Raw genomic sequence first — 23,211 nt, forward strand, 5'->3', positions numbered from 1 at the left:
CTAGCGATCCCAGCGGCCCCTCAACAGGAACGCCACGCCAACTTCGGCAAGACCCAAAATGACCTGGGAGACGCCAAGCCGACCGCATCAGACAAAGCTTCAAGAGCCAAGCCCAGCAAGGCCACCCCGAAACTGGTGAACCCTCTGTGCCGCCTTCTCTTTGCAATCATCACTGCCAACTCAGCGGCCACCATCGCTTTGCCTGTTCTGCCTCCCGCCATACCGCAGCAATACGGCCCACCCCTGACGAAGCTTTCACCAGACCAACATCTGGGAGCAATTTGCTTGCGGCCGCTGCCAACGCCTTCGTCCCTTTGCCTGGAGTCAGTACCCGCAGGGAGTCGGAATTGCTTACAGCTCCTGCCTGCTCCTCGCCTGTGCTTTTCGAGACTTCCTAGCGGAGTCTGGGTTAAGCCCCCCTTCAAGGAATGCCTCATCCATCAGGTAATTTCCGGCGAGCGCCGACTGGGGACCCATCGCCCAAACCCTCCGGCTGGCGCTCTTCCTTGTCACCAAGACTGTCGCTTACCACCTATTCATACACCTCAAAACGCTCGCATCGCCGGGCGCAACTAAACGAGGGAACCACCCGGGCCCATTCACCGTTCGCCAATTGGAACTGCAATAATACATGAGGACATTCCACCCGCAGTTCGAAACTTATCCCTGTCTCCCTAGAAGGGTTGGTTCTGACTCCGCGGGAGAGAACGCTTATTCATATTCCCGCCGACTCTCTGTCGGGACTCTTTGTTGCCCTCAGTCGCTCACCATCGTCTCTACCCTGAAGCTCCACCTCAGGAGCTCGACGCCGACGGCCACGCCCTTCGCTCTGCCTTTCGGGATCCCTCACCAACCTGTCGGAGCTTACTGTCGCCTCCAAAGCGAGTTTGTCTCCCTTTGGCGACTTCCTTAGTGGGAGTCCCCGACTTCGCCTCCCATAACAGCTTAAGACTATCGGCCGGCTTGGCCCATGCCCTTCTTGCTAAGTCTATCAACTCTACCACCTCCGCACGCACTTGATGCCCTGGCCTCCGAAAGCAGCAGGAACTTTCGTCTGCTTACCTTAGATAATCGTGCCGCTTATTGATTACTTGCTGTTGTTGCATCACCAGGTTGCCAGAAATGTACATAATATGTGTTGCTTTAACCTCTCTTAATAATTCCCGAATTGATTCATATGAAAGTACGTGAGCTGCAAGGAAGTTGTATCCTAATCTGAAATATGATGTTTTTTGCCTCATTGGTGGTCAGCCCTCGGGAGCTGGCTGCGGGAGGAGGATGGTTGAGTGCTATTGTGCCAGCTCTGCATTGGCTTAATTGTACGCCTCGCTATCGGATCTTGTTTACGTCCAGTGTGCTCCATTGCCTGTATGCGCGTGTGTAGGAAGCCCCTCGAATTTCCCTTACCCCGCAGAACCTTAAGTTCTAATGTTACACAAGCTTAGCTTCGGCCAGCTTGACCAGACGGGCGGAGGAGACGAAGTCCTTCCAATCACCCCTAGCATTTTCGGTCCCCTTCTAAAATGTAAAAAAGAAGGAAGAGATGTGGCCCAGTGATGCACTGCTGACCCAGCAGCACGTGGTAGGAACGTTAAGGTTACCAACGGACCCTCACGGGCCTTCACAGTGGTCGACTGCTCCCCACTCCTCAACCCCGCTGCAGAAGGAGTCACGGGTCATGAACTTATCTGGCTCAGTCACCGGCTGCCCCAGACAAAGGGATAAACATCTCGCCCCCTCAGGTGAGGGATTAGGCCCAGACGCTTACGCCTCTTCTCTCGCACTTTAGTAGCCAGGGTGAGACTTCCCCTGCTGCATCACATGATGATTCCCCGGCCTCTCACGCTCTCCGGACTCTCCCGTCCGCCCCGCCCACTCCACTTCATTAGAATCGCCAATAAAGGTAGAAAGGAACCAGCACGCTGAGACCTCGCTTAGGAAACACGAGCTCCATGGGCCCCGCTGCTGGAAGGATCTCCACCAGATGTTATCTCCGCGTCTCGTCTCGTTCTTACGCTGACCACGCGGGTCGACTACAAGTACAAAGGTTGTAGAGGCAAGAAGAAAGGATGTTCCTTGCTCTTGGTTTGCAGTGGGAAGACACACACACACACACACACATCCAAAATGTGACCAAGTTGAGAGCATGTGCGGCTATGCTACATCTGGCAGGCTTTGCTCAGAGCCCTTTGGGGTGGCAAGAGAGCCCTCTGCATATTGTGTGCAGAGGTTACTGAGTTGGAAAAAATACAGCTGGGAAGGCCGAGCTGGGCTGGGCAGGTGCTCGGAGGAACCAGGAGATGCAACAGTATTAAAAATTGATATTTGAATGAGATAATTCTGCTGGCTCTGGCTTTTAATTGATTGCCTAAAAGGCTGGGGCCCGTGAGTTGCAGTTGCTGTTGCTGTTGTTTTTTAATTTTTATCTGTGGCAAACATAAATATTTTTATAGCCAAGTAAATCAAGCACAGGGTGGGGAGATGTGTCCCCACAAATCATGAGAGACAGCCAGCTGCATGCATCTGTGGCCAAAAGGGTTTGGAGGACTATTTGTAGGAGATGAATGATTCTCTGCTGTTGGAGGCAATGGCTGGATTCTGCCTCAGGACGGCACCACTACCTTCGGGTCTTCTGGAATAGGACAGCATGGGGGAATGAACAGGGCCTAAGCCCATGATTTGCAAACCTTTTCACCAGAGGTGTATTGCCAGAAAATGGCGCCTGGGGCCAGGGGCGGAGCGAGGGGGAACTGCTCCCAAGGCACGCGCACACCCTGCGCCCCTGGCGTGGTGCCACCCGCCCCTGCCCTGGAACGCCCCAGAATGCCCATCCATGGCCCGGCTACGGCGCTGCTGTGGTGCAGCCCAGGGTGTCGTGCCCCCCCTGCCCCATTGGCACTACGCCACTGCCTGGGGCAAGTATTAAAACTGCCCCCTCGGAAACACCAAAATTGCACACACACCCCAAATAGTGCCCCTACCTCTGCAAATAAGCAGATGGTTGTGGGAGGAAGACAGAGAGCAAGGTGGCAGGTGGGAGAGCGAGGCAGCAGGTGAGCAAGGGAGGGGGTAGGTGGACAAATGCGTGCCCCCCCCCAAATGATAGATATGGGTGGTGCCTGGGTCACAAGATCTCCCTGCCCCCCCTCCCCCAAAGATTCCCATGCTTTTCACTCAGGGGAACATGTTGTGCATTGACTTATCTGCTAAAGAGCCTTTACATGTTGCTGAGGATTCTGGAGAACGTCTGATGCAATCTATTTGTGTGCCTGTGGGGATTTGGGGGGATTTTAAGATCATCTTGTTCTCAATGACTGCCAGAAGTGGAGCAGCCAACCACAATATATTGGCATGTTACAAGCCAAGCATCCCCTTGTGATACAGTTGGCAGCTCCCCATTGGAAATACCCAGATATGTGAAGGGAAGGGTGGAACCTTAGAAGGGTGGGGTAAAGGACTCCCATCAGGTATAAGGCCATAAAGTCCATCTTCCAAAGTGGATTTTTTTCCCAGGTGAACTGATCTCTGTTGCCTAGAGATTGGTGGTAATAACAGGAGATCTCCAGCAACTAGCTGGAAGTTGACAACCCTGTCCTTCAATGGATTCAGCAGTCTCCAGATGGGTGCTCTGTGAAACACAAAGATGATGCCTTCTGAGCTCTTGGGACTCATCTCCTACCCTGACAAAGTGGAGGAAAGGCTGACTCCTGGAAAGGATGTTCTGGGAAAGAAAGAAGTGGGTGCCAGGAAACTCCCTAGACTGGTAACTAACCTCCAGGTGGGTCCTGGAATTCTCCTGGATCTCCAACTGACCTCGAGGCTACAGAGATCAGTTGCTGTGGAGAACATGGAAGCTTCGGAGGGTGCAGACTCCCTATCATCTCTGGTCTCCAGATTACACAGACCAGCTCTTGGGGGAGGAATGGCTGCTTCAAATGGTGGACTTTGACATTGTTCAGTATATACCACTGAGGTCCTTCCCTGCCCCAAGCCCCACAGTTCTCAAGCTCCAGTCTAGGAATTTCCCAAGCCAGAGTTGGCAACTCTTTGGAGACTGCTAGTCTAAGGCATGTGTCCTAATGACAGGACAGCCACGTTTATTGCCCTCTGAATTCATGCGTAAAGCGGCAGAGGGTGTATCTGAGTTTTACAGCATCCAGTGGGTCATAAAAAGACCTGCCAGGCCTCTTGACTCTTCCAACCCAATTAGACGTTCCATTTTCCCTGTCTGCAGCAGCTGGTCTCTGGCCACTGAAATGATAGAAGGAACCAAACTGTTTTATGAGCATGACTATTGAGGTGGGGACAGTTCTGGGAAATAGCAACAGAGAACTAAAAACCAGAACTAACTTGCTCTCTCTCTCTCTCTCTCTCTCTCTCTCTCTCTCTCTCTCTCTCTGTGTGTGTGTGTGTGTGTGTGTGTGTGTGTGTGTGTGTGTGTGTGTGTGTGTGTGTGTGTGTGTGTGTGTGTGTGTGTGTTTGGCATTCATTTGTTAGAACAGCACACGGTGCAAAGTTCGTTCCACGCCATGGTCCCCAGTGACATCATTAGCAATGTTTTTCAGCAGCAAAACATTATGGCTAGGGTTCCTTACAATAACACTGCCCCCACCACCACCACCACCAATTGACATAAAAATATGACCACTCACCTAAACATGGCAACACCTAAGGTTTCCATGGCCACGGTTTTGTTTGTTTTCACACGGTACCCAATGGAAACTTAGCGATTCGGACTGGGATGGCAGTGGACTGTTGTAACAGATTGTGTAGAAAGTAAGGATGGTACTCTCCAACGTATCACAGACAAATAAGACAGGGACACATTTGCAGCACCCCAATTCTTAGCCGTCCCCCTGAACACATTACTTCATGTTGCTAAAGAGTCTATTTTACTGCTGTGTCTCTGTTCATTTTCTTTGCAGCAGCCTCTTCTCCTTTGCTCTGAAAGCCAAGACAATGTTTGTTCTGTAGTTTAAATATATAAACATTGTTCTGTAATGTAGTATCAGCAGTTCCAGATTTTTCCCCGCTATCGTAGGGCGTAAACAGTAGGCTGTGCCCAAACACTGTTTGTTCACATTACAGTCGTCTTGTTCTCTGTGATGCCTTTTGCTGAGATGTTCTCTAGAACTTCCATGCTTGGCTGGACCTTAATCTCCAAGTGTACACAGGCCCAGCTTCAATTGGAACTGCAGGGAAAGGGGGCTCAGTCCCCTTGTGGCATATTTTTATGACCTGACGTGACTCCGGGGAGCCATTGCTTGTTATATGTACTAATGGACTGCATGTTAAGTTTTCCCAAGAGGAAAAATAGCAGCTTTAGCTTCCAAGAGTTGTTCCAGGTCAGGAAAATAGTTTGCAGTGGGTGTAAGTGGGAAGTGTAAGCCTCCTCTCTCGCCTTGTGCAATGCTTCCCATTCACATTTGGCCAGCCTTGTGCACCTGGAATTATGTTCTGAGCTCAGGACTCCCCTTGCACATCTGTCGACCCAACATATGCAAGGACAAAAGGACTTGTAGGGATGTCAGTGCTATCAGTCACAGACCAGGAAAGGGATTTGGGCGTCTTAGTGGATAGTTCCATGGGAATGTCAACTCAATGCATGGCAGCTGTGAAAAAGGCAAACTCTATGCTGGGGATCATTAGGAAAGGAATTGAGAATAAAACTGCAAAGATTGTCATGCCCTTATATAAAGGAGTGGTGCGACCGCACTTGGAGTACTGTGTCCAGTTCTGGTTGCCGCATCTCAAAAAGGATATTGAGGAGATAGAAAAAGTGCAGAGAAGGGCAACAAGGATGATTGAGGGACTGGAGCACCTTCCTTATGAGGAGAGGCTGCAGCGTTTGGGACTCTTTAGTTTGGAGAGGAGACAGCTGAGGGGGGATATGATTGAAGTCTATAAAATTATGCATGGGGTAGAAAATGTTGACAGAGAGAAGTTTTTCTCTCTTTCTCACAATACTAGAACCAGGGGGCATTCATTGAAAATGCTGGGGGGGAAGAATTAGGACTAATAAAAGGAAACACTTCTTCACGCAACGTGTGATTGGTGTTTGGAATATGCTGCCACAGGAGGTGGTGATGGCCACTAACCTGGATAGCTTTAAAAGGGGCTTGGATGGATTTATGGAGGAGAAGTCGATTTATGGCTACCAATCTTGATCCTCCTTGATCTGAGATTGCAAATGCCTTAACAGACCAGGTGCTTGGGAGCAACAGCCGCAGAAAGCCATTGCTTTCACATCCTGCATGTGAGCTCCCAAAGGCACCTGGTGGGCCACTGCGAGTAGCAGAGAGCTGGACTAGATGGACTCTGGTCTGATCCAGCTGGCTTGTTCTTATGTTCTTATGTCACTTCCTGCTTTTCTGCCACCCACAGGAAGTGATGGTAAAGTAGGGTTGCCAACTTCCAAATAGTGCCTGGTGATCTCCTGGGATTATAATTGATCTCCAGGTGACAGATATCAGTTCACCTGGAGAAAAGGTAGAATGTATGGCATTATACCATGTAGAAGTCCCTCCCTGAGTGCCTTCCCCAAATCCCACCTTTCTCAGGTTCCACCTACAAAATCTCTGGCATTTCTCAACCTGGAGGTGGCAATCTTGTTAAACCATAGAGATCTGTGGGGTTCCTGGACCTAGAGTGTCACCTCGACAAAGTGGCAAAGCTTCTGGTTTTTCAGCCGGATGTAGCATCAAGGTGCTGCAGGTGATACCATTCCCACCCATCCCTGCTGTGGTACCATCAAGACCTTCTAACCTTATGAACCAGTTTTCGGGGTTTATGGACATGAACTATTAGGAATGAGTGCTCTAATGTTGGCTTTCCGATACTGAGCAAGGGAGTGGTCTTGATGGCCTATATTGGGGTCTGCAAACTTGGCTCTCCAGAGGTTCATGGACTACAATTCCCATCAGCCCTGCCACTTGGCCATGCTGGCAGGGACTGATGGGAATTGTAGTATATGAACCTCTGGAGAGCCAAGTTTGCAGACCCCTCTGCTAGAGACCAGATGCTTCCATCTGCACACTTAGAGGTATATGATGGGAAGGATGCTGAGCTTTGAATAATGACCTTGGCCTTGTTGAGAATAAGGAAGAAATGTTCGCTACTTCACTCAGACCTTACATTCACATCCAGGAGCAGGCCAGTTGTGTGTGTGTGCAGTAGTGGTGGTGGTGGGGGGGGGGGGTTCTCTGCCCTTGGTCCAGTCATGGTTTGTAAGGGATAAATAACAATTGAAAAAGCATTGCAAACTGACCTCTCATCTAAGTGCCTGTTGGATTTCATTCCCAAGAGGCATGAACTGGACCTTCAAACCACAAGAGTCCTGTACACTGGCTAAATTATCTCCCGCAAAACCACAGGTCAGTTTTAGACAAGCTGACCGGCTATATTTACTCTTGGCTGATTGGCTCTGTGTCTCTATACTGCACATACACTTTTATTTTTCAGTAGGGAATATAATGTCTTTCGTAATTAATGTGGCTTAATAGAAGGCATTTTGAAATTCTGTTTGAATTAATTCCTCAGCACTCATTGTTTTAATTATTTGTTTTTCTTATTCACCTTCCCCCCCCCTTTTCTTGTACTTCAGTTCAAAGGTCATGGGTGCGCAAATGGGGAGCAGTGGATGGTGGTGGGGGGCAGTGGTGGGATTCAGCCGGTTCGCACCACTTCGGCAGAACTGGTTGTTAAAATGGTACTTGTAAACAACCAGTTGTTAAATTATTTGAATCCTACACCGGAACCGGTTGTTAAATTATTTGAATCCCACCACTGGTGCGGGGGAGGGATATGGGATAGAGATTCAAAGTTCTCCTCTATTTATCTTCACAACAGGCCTGTGAGGTAGGTCAGGTGGAAAGGAAGTGACTGCCCAAGATTACTTCAAGCCAGAGCAGGCGTTTGAACCTGAATGTAAGGTTTGTTTCTGAGTCTAATTTGTGCTTAATGTTGCATTGAACATGAGATGACAGTAATCATTCCACCAGCCAAAGTCAAGGGCTGTCATTTGTGCGTCTCCCTCCAGAGAGGTCTGCCAGGAGACTGCAGCCTATATTTGCCTCGCCCTTTTCATATAAGCCAATTTCATTGGATCCAAGCTCAGAATCCATGGAAAATGTGACGTATTAGGTAAAGGTGGGAGAAATACTCAAAGTGCTTTCCCGGAACCACTAAGTCACCAAAGCTCACCCACCCGTGCTTCGTCTGAGGGGACAGGTTTTTCCTAAACCGGACGGTGCATTTTCAAAGCGGCCTTGACTGGCAGCAGCCCTTCATTTAAAAGCAACTAAACACTGTTTTTGAAATCAAGGTCGCTTTGAACATGATAGCTGCATCCCACTGCTGGATAGCAGCCTGTCCTAATTCTGGATGCTACATGGAACGCAGAGGGTTAAGGTCAGGAATGTTGAGCTGGGTCTGCCTGTCACTCATACTGCCCAGGTCTGTTTCTTTTCCTACTGCAGCTTCATCTGTCTGCATTAAAGTGACAGACCCCACTCCCAGCCAGACTCCAAGATGGGCAGTGTGTGTGTGTGTGTGTGGCTTTTTTTTCTGGGGTGGGGGGATGCTGGCTGGTCAGACCCCCTTCAACACTCCCAAGTTGGCCAATTTGAACCCCTCTCCCCACAGGCCTTGCCCTTGATCCCATGAAGGCCAGGGTGTAGGCAAGAGGAGCCTTGGACGTAATTTCAGAATGGGGGGGAGGATTAAATATATTTCTGGCGAGGGTGCAAGATACGGCAAAGTTTAAAAGGCTCCTTTTTGGAAACATTCCAAGAATGCAAAAAAAAAAAAACCCAAAACATTTTAAGACCATTTATTAGGGTGACTAATAATAACGACCACAGATGTATCAAATAATCACTCTTTTTAAGTAAAGAGATTTCTGACTTCAACCTGCACAGCTAGAAAGAACACACAAATTTTTTCTTCAGCGGATCTGACTATATCAAAAGGTGCTTTGGCAGTGAAAAAGCGAATGAAACTCTGAGCCTTATTTTTTTTTATCTGTACCCAGTTTTTCTCACTAATTGGAACCCCTCCTCCTTTTTGTCCCCACTACTTGTGAAGCAGGTTAGGCTGAGAGACTATAGCAAGTGTCTATTGCAGAGAGGGGATTCGAACTTGATAGTCCAAGGTGCTAATCCTGAACAGGAGCATCCCAGTTCAAACCTCAGTCTTCCTAGGTGGCCTACAGAATGACACCTTTGAAAGTCCATTGAAGTCAACAAGCTTAGAAGGGTTTAGGAGCATACTTATAGTCTCTCAGCCTAGGGATAATACCATCAGCCCACCTTGTCAGGTTGTTGTGAGAATTATAGTTGTATGATATACACTGTGTGCTTTGACAACTGAAATTACTACACAGATACTCCATATTATTGTTAAATCTTCAAGCTTTATGCTCTGATGAAGGGTCAAGACAGTCCGAGAGTCAAGAAGGCTAAGGGTAGAGCTCCCTCTGTATATATTACTTAGATATTATTGATTTAGATCTTTGTACCGTAATTTTCTCCACAATAGGGATCCAAAGTGGCAGATGCATGTCACCTCCCCCTCCTCCATTTTATCTTCACAATCGGTGAAGTTGGTCAGGCTGAGAGAGATGGACTGGCCCGCAGTCACTCAGGGAGTTTCCATGGCATAGTAGTGATTCGAACCTGGGTCCTCTCCCATGTTCTAATCCAACCATGATGCCTTTTAAGCCACAAACTGAACTGGTCTTGTGAACAATTCGGCCCAACGCCCATTCAAAAGGCTTCCTAAAAGGCTGAGAGCTGAGTCTGACCAGCTCTTTGTTCTTTTAAGAATATCAGCACAGTGCACTTTTCCGACATTTATCTCTCTATCCATTTTTATACCTCCCTTCCTCCAAGGAATGAGGGCAACACTCGTGCGTGTCCCTTCTCCACCATCCTCCCAACAACCCTGTGAGGTAGGTTCAGCTGGGAGAGTATGACTGGCCCAAGTTCACCCAGAAAACTTCATGACACAGTTAGCATTTGAATCCAGGCCTCCCACATCCTATTTGCTACACCATCCTGGCTCGATAGTTGCGTGAATGCAGAGAAACACGGTTAATGCCAACAGGAAGCCTGCCAGAGCCGGATACTGAGCAGCCTCCTGTACTTTTGAAAAGTTGCATAGAAGACGAAGTGGCGCTTCCCTTATTATCAACTCGCAGCTACCCCAGGGAAAGCCACAAAAGTGGGCGGTTTTTTGAATGGCTTATTAACCACACATTTTACAAAGCAAACCATAACTATTAAGTGGAGTTTTTGAGCCAAGAGCAGGGGCGTAGCTAGGGAAAATGTAGCCTGGTGCAAAACCTGAGTTTCCCAGGGGCCCCATGGGCAGCTGACTTCCCCCATCATGACCAAATTATGTTTTCTTGCACCAAGTCATTTCAAAGTCACCATCACCATGGACCGGGGGGGTGGGGAGGAAGAGGGGTGTGGGGGCCCCCACGTGACTAAATGGTTGCAGCCTGGGGACATTTGACCCGATATGCCCCCCTGGGCAGTACGCCCCGGCCAAGAGATGAGCAGAGGTAGTTTGCCATTGCCTTCCTCATAATAGCAACCCCGGTCTTCCTTGGTAGTCTCTCATTCAAATACTAACCATGGTGAACCAGGCTCAGATGTCTGGGGCTGTGCGCCCCCCAAACTGACTAGTTCAGTGTGTCTACCCTACCCCGACAGGTGCACTTAACCTGTTGGACCCCAATTATGATGTGAGTCGGAGGTTGTAATTATTCCCCACGAATGTAATTGTTCCCCATGACCTGAGACTAAGCAATAACAGGTCAGCAGTGCCCTTAGATGTCTGGGGCTGCAGAAGTGGTACATCTTAGCAGGCGAAGCTCTGCCGAGATCACGCTGCCCTGAGCAATATCTATAGTGTGACACCAACAACAGAATTCAGCATGTATATATCAACCACGTGCAATCTCTGCCTCTCTTCCCTTCAACCGATATCCCCCCTGCCTACCTACAGCATTCCAGTTTGGCAGAAACTACACTCTGCTAAGAAATCAAAGAGAAGCCAAAATGCAGAATAATAATTAACAGAGAGAACAAACCCCAGAGGGAAATGAAAAATGAGCCCCATCGAGACCAGTCTTTACTTAAACAGTCCAAGATCAGATAAACGGTATCCTGCTTTTTATAAGAGATTGCCTGGTTTATTTGACTGCCAGACAACAAAAACTCAGAAAAGTAAAGGAGCTCTCACAGGGATTTGGCGATCCTCATTTATTTATTTTCCCTGGAAAGAAAGAAAGAAAGAAAGAAAGAAAGAAAGAAAGAAAGAAAGAAAGAAAGAAAGAAAGAAATCTGTATAGTTGCCAGCTTGTGATTTTCAAATTACCTGGTAAATGGGCAAAGCCAGCATTTTTTTTGTTTCTTTAAATAAGGGGTGGAGGCTGCCAGTTTTTGGTGAGTCATAGACAGAGACGAGAGGGTTTTGGTAGGTCAGAGGGCAGGTCTGGGCAAGGCCTAGGGCAGAGTCTGCAGGATTTGGGCTCACAACTGTAGGTCAGTGCTAAAAACGTGTTGCGCTCACCTCCAGCCCTGCTCACCCAATATCAAGAACTAGAAACCTGATCCCAGTCTAGGGGTGAGACACGGAATGGGCCAGGTGACCTACTTTATTGCTGGCAATGCAGGTATTTGCCCGGCAAGTTCCTGACCACTGTGCCATCGTAGCATCAGAGGTGATCTTCTAGAAGTGCGGAGTCCTCAACTCAGTGGCAGACCACTCGCTTTGGTATATGCACACTGTTCCCAGTCCCATCACCAAATAAGGGGGGCTCAGAGAATAGTGCCCTCACCTCGCCTAGACTAGCCCCACCTTGGAAGCTAAGCAGGGCCAGCCCTAGTTTGTACTTGGATGCGAGACCACCCAGGAAGTCCCAGGCCACTATGCAGAGGCAAGCAATGGCAAACCACCTCTGAACGTCCCTTGCCATGGCAGGAGGCTCCCAAAGACACCCTTGGTATTTTGACACAGTGTGGTGGGTGCAGCCACAAAATGGCTGTTACCGTATAGCTGCCACAGAAATGGGAGCCAGTCCCAAAGAGTCTGCTGCATCTTACCTTCAGCCACACAGTGAAGATTCTTGTGCTGTGGAGGCAGCTGGCACTGTTCCAAAAAATCTCCACAGCCGATCCGTTCTTCTGTCACTGATCAGAAGCCTTTCGAGGCAAAAGCCCCATCTGTTCCCACTCACTTTCCAAAAAAACCCTTAGTGGGTGCCATGGGGACCCCTGCCTTATAGGGTCACCCCAGGTCAGCTGATAACCCTTTCTCACTACCAGATAATAGGACTGGATGGGACTCTGGCCTGGAGCCTTGGAGAGCCGAAGTCAGTCGAAGTAATCTCCAAGGTGGTATTTTTTTTAAGAAGATGAAGAGTTTGGATTTATATCCCACCTTCCTCTCCTGTAAGGAGACTCAAGGTGGCTTACAAGCTCCTTTCCCTTCCTCTCCCCACAACAGACACCTTGTGAGGCAGGTGGGGCTGAGAGAGTTCTGAAAAACTAGCCCAAGGTCACCCAGCAGGAATGTAGAAGTGTTTCCCAACCTTTTCAATGTTGTGGCAACACATCTGGTTTACCAGATAAGCCTCCGTCACTCAGACTTTTGGGGAATCAAACCCGGTTCCCCAGATTAGAATCATTACACCACACTGGCTCTCCCCTTTTTGCCTTCCCCTTGCTTCTTCTCTAAAGTATCTTTCTCCCTAAGCAAAGAAGTTATTCAGAAACCTATTCCTTGGTTTTGTCCCCAGGGGGGACTCAGAAGCACAAGGATCTTCCGTCCTCCATCTTATCTTCGCCTCAATAGCCCTGTTAGGTAGCTTTGGCTGAGGGAGTGTGACCAGTCCAACATCACCCTGCCAGTCACCACAGCACAGTGGAGATTTGAACCTGGGCCTCCCAGGTACTAGTTCGACACTCTGAACCAACTGCGGAGTGGCAGGAACGAAAAGAGTCAAGCCTCTAAAGCAGTGTTTCCCAACCTTTTCGATGTTGTGGTACCCTTGACCTCACTCTTCATATCTCACAGTACTCTATGGGTGGTACTCCCCTGCCACCCCCACCCACATCTTCCCATCCCAGGGTGAAGGGAAGCAGGGGGGGGGGGGGGAGCGGCTGCTGACCTTGTGGTAGGTCCTGGCCCCTGGGCCAGCTCCACATCCTTGCTGGTGCCAGCGGGACACACCACAAAGGGAGGGGGGTGGAAGCGTTGTTGCGGTACCCCTGGGACGTGCTCACGGCACCCGAGGGTACCATGGAACCCCAGTTGGGCATCACTGCTCTAAAGAGATGGACTCTAGTGGAAAAAAACCTGTTTAAGGTCAAATCTTCCTGCCTCAGACTCTCGTGGAGTCTACTTTTGGCAAGGCAGAAGCCAACTCTCTGCATGTGGCCGCTCAGCTGACGTGCAGGTGCAAATGTAGTCAAGGGCCTCTGGGTGAGGAAGGCCTCTGCCCAGGGTAAGCCCATGGCTTGACTGGGCAGGTCTGCATGTCTTGAGTGTGTCAGACTGGTAGGCAGGGCAGCAGGGGGGCGAGGCTAGTGGGTGTGCGCAGCAGCCCCACCTGCAGCCCTCTCTCGCCCCTCCCTTTAAAAAGCAGCTTTCAAATTTGCTGGGTTTTAAACATTTCTTTTCAGTTTAATTTCCCTTCAGGTATTTTTGGCTGGGGTAAGTGGTTACACGGCGCAATCCCAAACAGAACCCCTTCCTTCTCAGTCTTGGAAGGGTGAGGCCTTGGGAGGTTTCTAGGGGAGAGGGGACGTCTTGGCCAAGCAGCATCCCACCCGTTACCCCCCCCCCACACACACACACAAAAGGTCGGCTTGGACCCCAAGACCCTGCTGTTACCCTGGGATAACTAACACGACAGCAAGGTGCCACCCTGGAATAACCAACACGCCGGCAAGGCGCAACTGCGACTATCCCGAGCTGCGCAGGGGCCTGGAGAAGGCGCAAAGGTGAAAGGGAGTGAGACCCCCACCCCCATCACACACCTGAGCTGCGGCAGTGCCCCTCGGCTCTGAGCAATACGGCGCTCGGAGGGGCTGTGTCTCGGCGCGTCTGGGACAGATTAGGAGCGAGCGGAGCCGGGCGAGGCTCGGGCTCTTTTTTTTTTTTGCTTCGCTTTGCTTTGCTTTGCAGTGGGAAACGCGCCTGCAAAGCAGAGGGAGGGAGCCGCAGCGAGCTCCGCCGCCGCCCGCCCTGGCGCCAGGCTCGGCCGCTGCCTGCGCCCCCGAGCGGCTCGGCTTGCCACGGCACGGAAGGCCCGGCCGCCCCGGTGGCAGCAGGCAGCGCAGGCAGCGCCCAGTGCGCTCGGGGCGCAGCAGCCGGCGCCTGGGATTCCAGCGGCGCAGCAGGTAAGCGCCGGCCGGAATGCCAGCTCGGCGTCAGGGGGCTGGGGCAGTCCGGGGCTGGGGACGCTTTGTGGGGGGCTCAGCTGCGCAGGGGAGAGGGGGGCGATCCTCCCGGGGGGTCCGTTCAGCCTTCCGGATGGGAGGTTAGCTGGGGAGAGGAAAGGGGTCGGGAAGACCCTGGAGGGGGCGGCGGGCGGATGTTTCTCCCTGGAGATGCGTCTCTGCTCCAGCGCATTGGACAGGTTTCCGGGGGGGCTCCTGTTGCGCGCAGGTTTCTAGTGCCTCGTGTGACTGAGACCGGGGGAGAGGGGGGTTGTTGAGCCGTGCCTGCAAGCGCTCGTCCTGCCCCAATAGTAGGCTGCCGTTTACAGATCTCCCGGTTTGCCCACGCTTTCCTCTTCCCAGAGCGACCCCCTGCTTCACAACAGCCCTGTGAGGTCGGTTGAGGGGTCGGCTTGGAATGTCGTGCGTGACTTTGAGGGTGAGGGTCTCTCCCTGCTTTGCGGTACCCCCGTTTGTAGATTGGGTGGATTAGCAAAATATGGCGATAGGAACCCCCCCTCAAATAAGTTGGATGGCAAGCCCCCCCAAAAGTCATGTGATCCATACATTACCTTTGAATCATTTCACATAATTAAAAGTCCAGCCATAATTACTTGGAAATGAAGGAGCACAGTGAAACTTGCTCCTGCAGAAATGTGTATGAAGTTGCTCCCTGCCTTCTAAGCAGGTAGATCAAAGGACAGATAGCAGGTTGTTCAGAGGCTTAGTAGGGGCAGCAGGTTAGATGTAAAACTGCTGTATATAAGGGGGTTTTTGCCCCATGAGGGACCAAAATGATGTCACCCATAAGCCACAGGGCTTTCTCAGGCAGAGGTTCCATTTCCTTTACCAAGTCTTGAAAAGTCTTTTGTTTTTTCCATCTGTAATAGCTTTGTTGGTTGGCCAGAGGAACAAAGATGCTTGTAGGTTTCTCTTACTGACATCAGGGGAAAGTCCATGGGTGACTTGTGTTCTGGGAGAGCACATTTTAGGGAGGTTTATGAGTGGACAACCTGAATAGCCCAGAGTAGCCTGGTTAGTATTTGCATGGCAGACCACCGAGGAAGACGAGGGTTCGTAAGCAGAAGGCGGCAACGGCAACCACCTCTTCTCATCTGTTGCCTTGCAAATCCCATCCGCTTGGAATTGCCACGAGTCGTTTGGGATTTGATGGTACATTGTTAATATTAATATTATTTATGGGCGGGCAGCTCGGGCTTTGCAAGTGAAGCATAACAGTCGGCAGTTAGAGGGTCTTAAATTGCAGGGCTTGAAAGAGAGCAACTTGAGACCCATTTCGGGTGATGCCGGAAGCTTCAGAATTATGAGCTCGTGATGTGAATTTCCCCAGCTCATAATATTCATTTCCATTATGTCTTGAGTCCCTTTGCCTTGAAATGATTACTCCGCAATTAAAAAAGGATTCCCTTTGAGTTTATATGTCTGTGCAGACCACTGAGATCGGTAGCCTCCATGAAAGGGTGCTGCGGGGTGAAATTGAGATGATTTTGTGTGTGTAAAGAGGAATGTGGTTTAGGACACAGCCCAATACCCAGAGGCCCATGGGCCCATGTAATTGTGCCCTTCTCTTCTGTGAGAGAGGCCATGCTGAAGCATGCGACACCAGCAAATTATGGGGCAAAGCATGATGGCACCTGATTTGGCTGAAAATAAAGTAAAGGAGGTATTGCAGGGCTGTCTGTGCAAGCATGGCTTTCCCTTGTGCATGTGCAATATGCACCAAGCAGTAGTTCAAGAGAAGAAGAAGAGTTTGGATTTATATTCCCCCCCCCCCTTCTCTCCTGTAAGGGGAGACCCTCAAGGAGCCACTACAATCCTCCTTTTCTATACACAAGGTCACCCAGCTGGCATGTGTTGGAGTACACAAGCTAATCTGATTAATCAGATAAGCCTCCACAGCTCGTGGCAGAACAGGGAATCAAACCCAGTTCTCCAGATTAGAGTGCACCTGCCCTTAACCACTACACCACGCTGAGCATGCATGGGCATACAAAAATTGATGCCCACTGAGAATTCTAAAGAAGGGTGATTTGTTTTTGACTGGGTAGTCGCCCCATGATGGAAGCTTTGAGTGGTTTGGACATTCCTATTAGGGAATGGCCTTTTGCAGGCCCAATTTTGATGTACCTTCACTGCAGGCTTTAAAAATTGTTTTTGAAACTGTACTTCTCTGCCCTCAGCCCAAGATCCCTTGGAAACGGGTCTCAAGATGCTTTGGATGAAGTGGAAGGTGCAAACCTCCGTTTCCAGAGTTCCTTGCAGGAAAGACACATTAATTAAAACACACGGGTACACTGTGGAGACGTGCTTTACTTTTATATTAACTGGGGCTAACTTTATATTCACCTTGTTTGCAAAATGAGCCATAAAAATCCAGAGGTGCTGGCACTGCGTTTCATGCGATGCACCAGGCCAAATCACAGGATCTAGCTGAGTCAGGTGGGGGAAGAGTCACATGACCAGCCTGTTTCCCTACACTTTGAATTCTTAAGGCAGCAACACCTTTGGACTAGCTCCCTATCAATAAGCAGTCCCTCATTCTCCAGCCCTACTTTTGCAAACTTGACTAACATTTCGGTTTTGGCGTCGAGTCGCAGCCGATTTAACAGCAAACCCTCGACAGACGTTCAGTGGTGGTTTTAGCATTGACTGCCTCTATAGCCATAGCAAAACCTCAGTCCCTTCCTTATTGGCTATCTCCCCCATCCAAGGCTTCTCTACAAGGGGCTCCTGTCTGCTTAAAGCTTTCTAAGATCCTGGTGAGAGATATGGGGCTGTAGCGATGGAGCTATCCGGGCCAGGAGCATTTTCAGAATAGTTATTCCTTAATTGCTAGAGCACAGTTTTGTTTTGGAGCAATTCACCCCCACAGTTAAGCTGCAAGCGTGAATCCTTGGAGATTAATGGAAAAGGGAGGCATATCTCCGTTTTTGCATACAGAAGGTCCCAGATTCAAGGCCTGGCATCTGCAGTGGCTCAAGAATCAGTTTGTAGTGATTGGAAAGACCTCTGCCTAAGACTCTGGACAGCTGCTGCTGGTCAGAGTAGACAAGACAAGACTGACCTTGACAGACCAAGGGTCTGGCTCAGGAGGAGGCAGCTCTGTACTTTGCCTTTCTAGTTGCCGGCTCACGTGAATGTCTACCTACCCCAGTGCCGTCTGCTGCGGCTTCCAGCATCTCTCCAGGTTCTGGGGCTGAGAAGGGCTTTCCCCATCTCCTTCTACCTGTCCCAGCATGGTGTAGTGGTTAAGCCATCGTGGTGTAGTGGTTAAGAGCAGGTGCACTCTAATCTGGAGAACCAGGTTTGATTCCTTGCTCTGCCACTTGAGCTGTGGAGGCTTATTTGGGGAACCAGATTAGCTTGTGTATTCCAACACATGCCAGCTGGGTGACCTTGGGCTAGTCACAGTTCTTTGGAGCTCTCTCAGCCCGACCCAATCCACAGGATGTTTGTTGCAGGGGGAGGAGAAGGGGAAGGAGATTGTCAGCCCCATTGAGTCTCCTATAGGAGAGAAGGCGGGGGGGGGGGTATAAATCCAAACTCCTCTTCTTCTCCTTTTACTGGAGAACCCTTTGGCAGGATTGGCTGTGTCAGGTTGGAAGTAGGATGCCCCATTTGTCTCCATATTGCTTTTTGCCTGGCCACGGCTACTGCTTTAGTGCAGAGTGTGGCTTCTGACCACATAGCTGCCCTCCATGAAGTTACCATAGGTTCTACGGGAGGCTGCTAAGGCCTACAAACAGGCTTTCTGCACCCCTTCCGCCCCTTGCTCTGTGCCCTTTGCTGTGACTCAGCCCCCTTTCCAAGCCACATACTCCCTCCTTCCCCCTCCGCCTCTGAAGCCGGCCTACCATACTCTGCAATAACTCTGAGGCTGTGGTGCCAGTTGTGTTTACGTAGCCGGCCTTTAATTGCTACTGGTCGCCTTGGCAAGACTGCCGGTTGCTGTTCTGCTTCTGATAATGGCTCTGGAGTCAGAACTCTTAATCACTCCCGGTGGAAGCCGAAAACAACCCTCTTGGGAAAGTTGACACGATCAAGGAGGGGGTGGGTGGGGATGGCTGGGATTGGTGTGGTCAGAAGTATGAGGATTCTTGCACGTGCTTTAAGGACCCCTGAATGAGCTGCGGGGCGTCCTGCAAAGCCTTGAGTGCAAAAAAGTGAGAATTCAGGCTCTGCCCAAGGCAGCAAGGACTTGGGAAGCACAGAACAAGTGAGCAGTGACTCAATGGCAAGGGAATGAGTGGAACGGCAGGAGATGCTGGTTTTCTGTGCCCCCCGTCAAGTTACTCCATCAGGAAAAAAGGTGGAGAGAACCTTCTTTATGCCTTTGAATTAGATTAGCCAGGAGTGACAGCAGGTATGCTGAATTGCTGCTGTCTGACTTGAGAAAGGGAAATAATAAGGGAAGAGCCTTCAGTGGTGTGGCCGTGGTTTAGTGGTAGAACATCTGTTGGTATGCAAAAGGTCCCAGGTTCGGCTCCTGACATCTCCAGTTGGAAGGATCAGCTAGGCTGTGATGTGAGAAGCCTTGAACTCGAACCCCAGAGGGGCACTGCGAGTCTGAGCTGACGACATCGACCTCGAGAGACCAGGAGTCAGATTCACTACAAGTGAAGCAAATAAAATAAGTCAGAAGATAAATGTGGGCAGAAATCCTGACTGCACTGTGCTGTGCTGGAAGGAGGGCATTGAAACAGCCTGCCAAATGGCCATGGTTGAAGAACTGTTGAGAAATCTATGGAAAAACTGACACCCTGTTTCTGACTGGCAAACAGAGCATGAGTCAGACTGGCAGGTGTTCAGACATCCCCATTTATTATTGGTCATAGTGTTGGTAGTGACTGATAATTTCAATGTACAGAATGTTCTTCTTTTTCAAACGTTGCTTGCTTTATTTCATGTGGCTACTGTGGGAAAGAGAGGTTGCTGGCTAACGTTGGAATCTCCACCCTAAATGTTGTCTCTCTGATCTGAAGAAGAGTTTGGATTTATACCCCCCCCCCCACCTTTCTCTCCTGAAAGGAGACTCAAAGGGGTTTACAATCTCCTTTCCCTTCCCTCCTCCCACAACAAACACCCTGTGAGGTGGGTGGAGCTGAGAGAGATCGAAGGAACTGTGACTCACCCAAGGTCACCCAGCTAGCGTGTGTTGGAGTGCACAGGCTAATCTAGTTCCCCAGATAAGCCTCCATAGCTCAAATGGCAGAGTGGGGAAACAAACCTGGTTCTCCAGATTAGAGTGCACCTGGTCTTAACCACCACGCCACTGCTGCTCCTGTTCTTAACCACTGCGCTACCGCAGACTCTAAGAACAGTGAGCTGAAAATACCAAACTGATAATGTGGCAACTCTGATCATCAGTAAGTGGTTGTGTGCAGTGGACCTCCAGTGTTTCTTGGCCTCAGGGAACTTAAGTGGGGGTCTGGCTTATTTCTGGGTTCAATTCTGAGTGTTGGTTTTGACCTATACAAGTAGTGGATGGTTGGGGATTACAGGAGCAGCAAACCTGTACAAGCTGGTAAGTTTCAGCATTGTGTTTATTGATTGCTGTAAGCCACCCTGAGCCCGTCTGATGGGGAAGAACAACCTATAAATCTAATAAACAAACAAAAAGACCAAATAAAAGAAGTGTCTGGATGAGAGCCCTCTTGGCAATCTCCCACATACTCTACTTTGAGCTCTGGGATGGAAGAAAGCCAGGATATACCTTGAAATAAACCATCTGCAGAAGGCATAGGAAGGACTATATTGCCCACTGGGTTGCCAGCCTCCAGCTGGGACCTGGAGAGCTCTTGGAATTACAACTGATTTCCAGACAACAGAGAACATGGCACCTTCAGAGGGCAGATTGCATTGTATTATGTGCCCCTGTTGTCCTTCGCCTCCTCAGCCCTGCTCTTCCCAGGTTCCACCTCTAAATCGCCAGGAATTTCCCAACCTGGAGTTGGCAATGCTACCTTGAGCTGAGATTCCTCCTGAGGCCCCTCCATCTTTGAAGCTGACAGCGTTGGACGGAACCTTTCTGTGGCTGGGCTTCACTTCATAACCCACCTTGTCCTTTGGGCCACGGTGAACGTTCTTTTCTGTCCTCAGCTGCAAGAGGCTTAAGAGAAGAACCTTCCGCCATGATTTTGTCTCCTGTTCTCTGTTTCGCAGTTCTAGTTTATTGATTAAATCTGTATATATATATATATATATATATATATATCCTTGCTCTTCCACCAATTAGTCTTCAAGGCATAGCAATATTTCAGATAATATACAACTAACTGCAACTGTGAAACAGAGAACAGGAGACAACATCATGGCAGAAGCCTCTTGCAGCAGAGAATAGAAGACTGCCACTCATTTTTAAGATAAATGCCCCGGATCAGGGTTAGGGCTGAACTTTATTATATCTCAAGCCAAAGAAAATAACACCAGGAAGAGAAAGGAAAGGAGAGGTGAATTCTGCTTCCCTGCATAAATGTTACAAACGGAGAATCTGAGGATCTTTCTTTTTCTTTCATTCAATGCTTCTTACTATTGACTTTATTGTCATTTTTATCATAGGATGGGGCAGAGGTAGACTTGCTTTTTAAAGACATCCTGGCTTCCAACTGCTGAAAATTTAATTCAACCATCCTCCTGAGATTTCAGCAGGCATTATTTTATTTTTGCAATCATAAGGACGAGGAACTTGAACAATCCCTCTCTCATACAACACTTACAAGAAAGCAGGGTGTTGGGAATCCGAATCAATCAGCACCCATGTGGTTTTGATTGATGCCTTCCAGGGTTGGAAAATTATTTCAGACTTCTTAGTGCCAGATCCGAATGTTCAGAGGTGTGACGCTTTGGAAGACTCTTGACTGTGTCAAGGTTTGGGGTATTGTCAGTATCAACATGTTAGTATCAACATTTAGATGTCAGTATCTCCATTTCTGGTTCCTGGGATTTTTGCATCCCTGTTCCTTTCCATTTACCGGGTGTAGGGTAAAAAATAAAAAAATGAATAGATGACTATTTCACAGCAGCCATAAAAGGACACTGTTCAAATTCCTTTCTGAAAAACGATTTGTTTTATGGGTGAATCGTTCTGGAGGGATGGAGCCCAGCCGCCCTCTGGCTCCGAGGAGTTCCAATCCCCTCCTCCACTGATAACATCCCATTTTAGGTTTGATGAGTTGAGGCTTTGCATAGTTTCCAAGAGACCTTGATAAGGCTGACGCTGCTAGGCTGGGAAGAGAACTAGATGAACTGGCTCCCCCCCCCCCTCCTTTTTTCTTCAAAGAAGGTGAAACCGATAAGATCATTGAGGTGGGTGGGGGAGAGGGAATGACGGCGTGTTCCCCTCCCCCCCCCCGCCCCCCTCAAGCAAGATGGGAGCAGTACTGGTGGGAAGCTGATAAGATAGAATCAGCCTTCTTGACTTTGTTTTACAGGGTTGTTTGTTAACACCGCGGGGCATCTCTGCAAGAGCCGGTTGTTCTGAAAACAATGTAAGAATGTGTACACAAACACCACAGAGAGAAAGGGAGAGAGAGAGAGAGAGAGCGCATCTGCTTTAAGTTGCAGGTGAAATGGAAACAGGGAGCCAAAGGGCACCCGTTCTCCTGAGAGAAAAGCTTGGTAGTGGAAGGGGCTATCGAGACACAACTGACTTTTAGAGATCCTGTCGGGTTTTCAGGGAAAGAGATGTTCAGAGGTTGTTCAGAGGTGGTTTGTCATTGCCAACCTCTGCATAGCAACTTGCTTAATGATCTCCCATCCAAGTACTAACTAGGGTTGGTCCTACTTAGACTTCTTAGATCTGATGAGACCAGGCTAGCTAGTGTAAGCCTGAAAAGGCTAATGGGAATTAAAATCAGAGCAGCTTGGTGAGCTGGCATAGTGTAGTGGTTAGAGTGCAGGATCATTTGGGTGACATAGGTCCAAATCCACGGACTGCCTCAGAAGCTTGCTGGGCAACATTGGGTCGATCACATACTTTTAGTCTAACAAATCTCACATGGTTGTTTTGAGGATAAAGTGGTAGAGAAGAGAAAGATGTAAACCCGCTTTGGTTCCCCACTGAAAAAAAAAGATCAAGTGCATAAATAAATTTAGATTAATGAACCAAATTCTACAGGCAGGTGACCCCTGGTAGGGATATGGCCTGAGGCAGGCCCAAACCATACAGGTATGACCACCCGGCTAAAATGTCCTTGATTCCTTTTGAATTTTTACCCTGCAGTTTAAGGGCAAGGAGATCCAGTGTATGTTTTGCTTTTCATCCCTGCCCCCTTCAATTATGGCATGAACTATCTGACTTGGGAGGCTGGACTGACCCCCTTGGGGTGATGGCATGTAACTCCCATGGGGGAAGGGGATGGCTAAAGAGTGGTGATCGCTTTCAGGCAAGGTGTGAGATGGTTGGGATGGATGGATTGAGAGGAAAGTGGAGATGCAGCGGAGAGTACCCCCCCCCCCCCCCCAGTAATTCAAACCATGAAGCCTCAAGGTCATCCACTGTAATGGATAAGCTGAAGACAAAGGGAAGCGCTCAATCAAAACCTCTGGTGTTTTGGCTGGGGAACTTCGTGGCCTCAGGCTACGCTTCGACCTACAAAGCTGCAAGGGAATTGTCCCTGCTCGCAGCCTCTGAGTCCTTTTTAGATAAAGAAGGTTCGCAACATTGATTCCCTCCCTCAAAAAAAAAATGATTGGCAGGTAGAAGGAAGTCTCTGTATTAGCATATTTTCTAGGATTGTGG

The 23,211-nt window shown here is 49.3% G+C and overlaps 1 protein-coding gene across 4 annotated transcripts in view; it reads left to right on the plus strand.

Moving 5' to 3' along the window:
- The first annotated feature begins 14,210 nt into the window (after window positions 1-14,210).
- The window catches only part of DOK4 (docking protein 4), a 71,043-nt gene continuing 62,042 nt past the window's right edge, over window positions 14,211-23,211 (plus strand). For 3 of the 4 annotated variants that reach the window (XR_007246101.1, XM_048515234.1, XM_048515237.1), the window contains exon 1: window positions 14,211-14,411. The gene's annotated coding sequence lies outside the window, so the exon portion shown is untranslated. Of the gene's footprint in view, window positions 14,412-16,651; window positions 16,761-23,211 lie in introns of all 4 variants that reach the window. The other variant, XM_048515235.1, reaches the window with a different exon arrangement.

Source organism: Sphaerodactylus townsendi, linkage group LG14 (assembly GCF_021028975.2).
Source record: "Sphaerodactylus townsendi isolate TG3544 linkage group LG14, MPM_Stown_v2.3, whole genome shotgun sequence".
NCBI classification, from domain to species: Eukaryota; Metazoa; Chordata; class Lepidosauria; order Squamata; family Sphaerodactylidae; genus Sphaerodactylus; species Sphaerodactylus townsendi.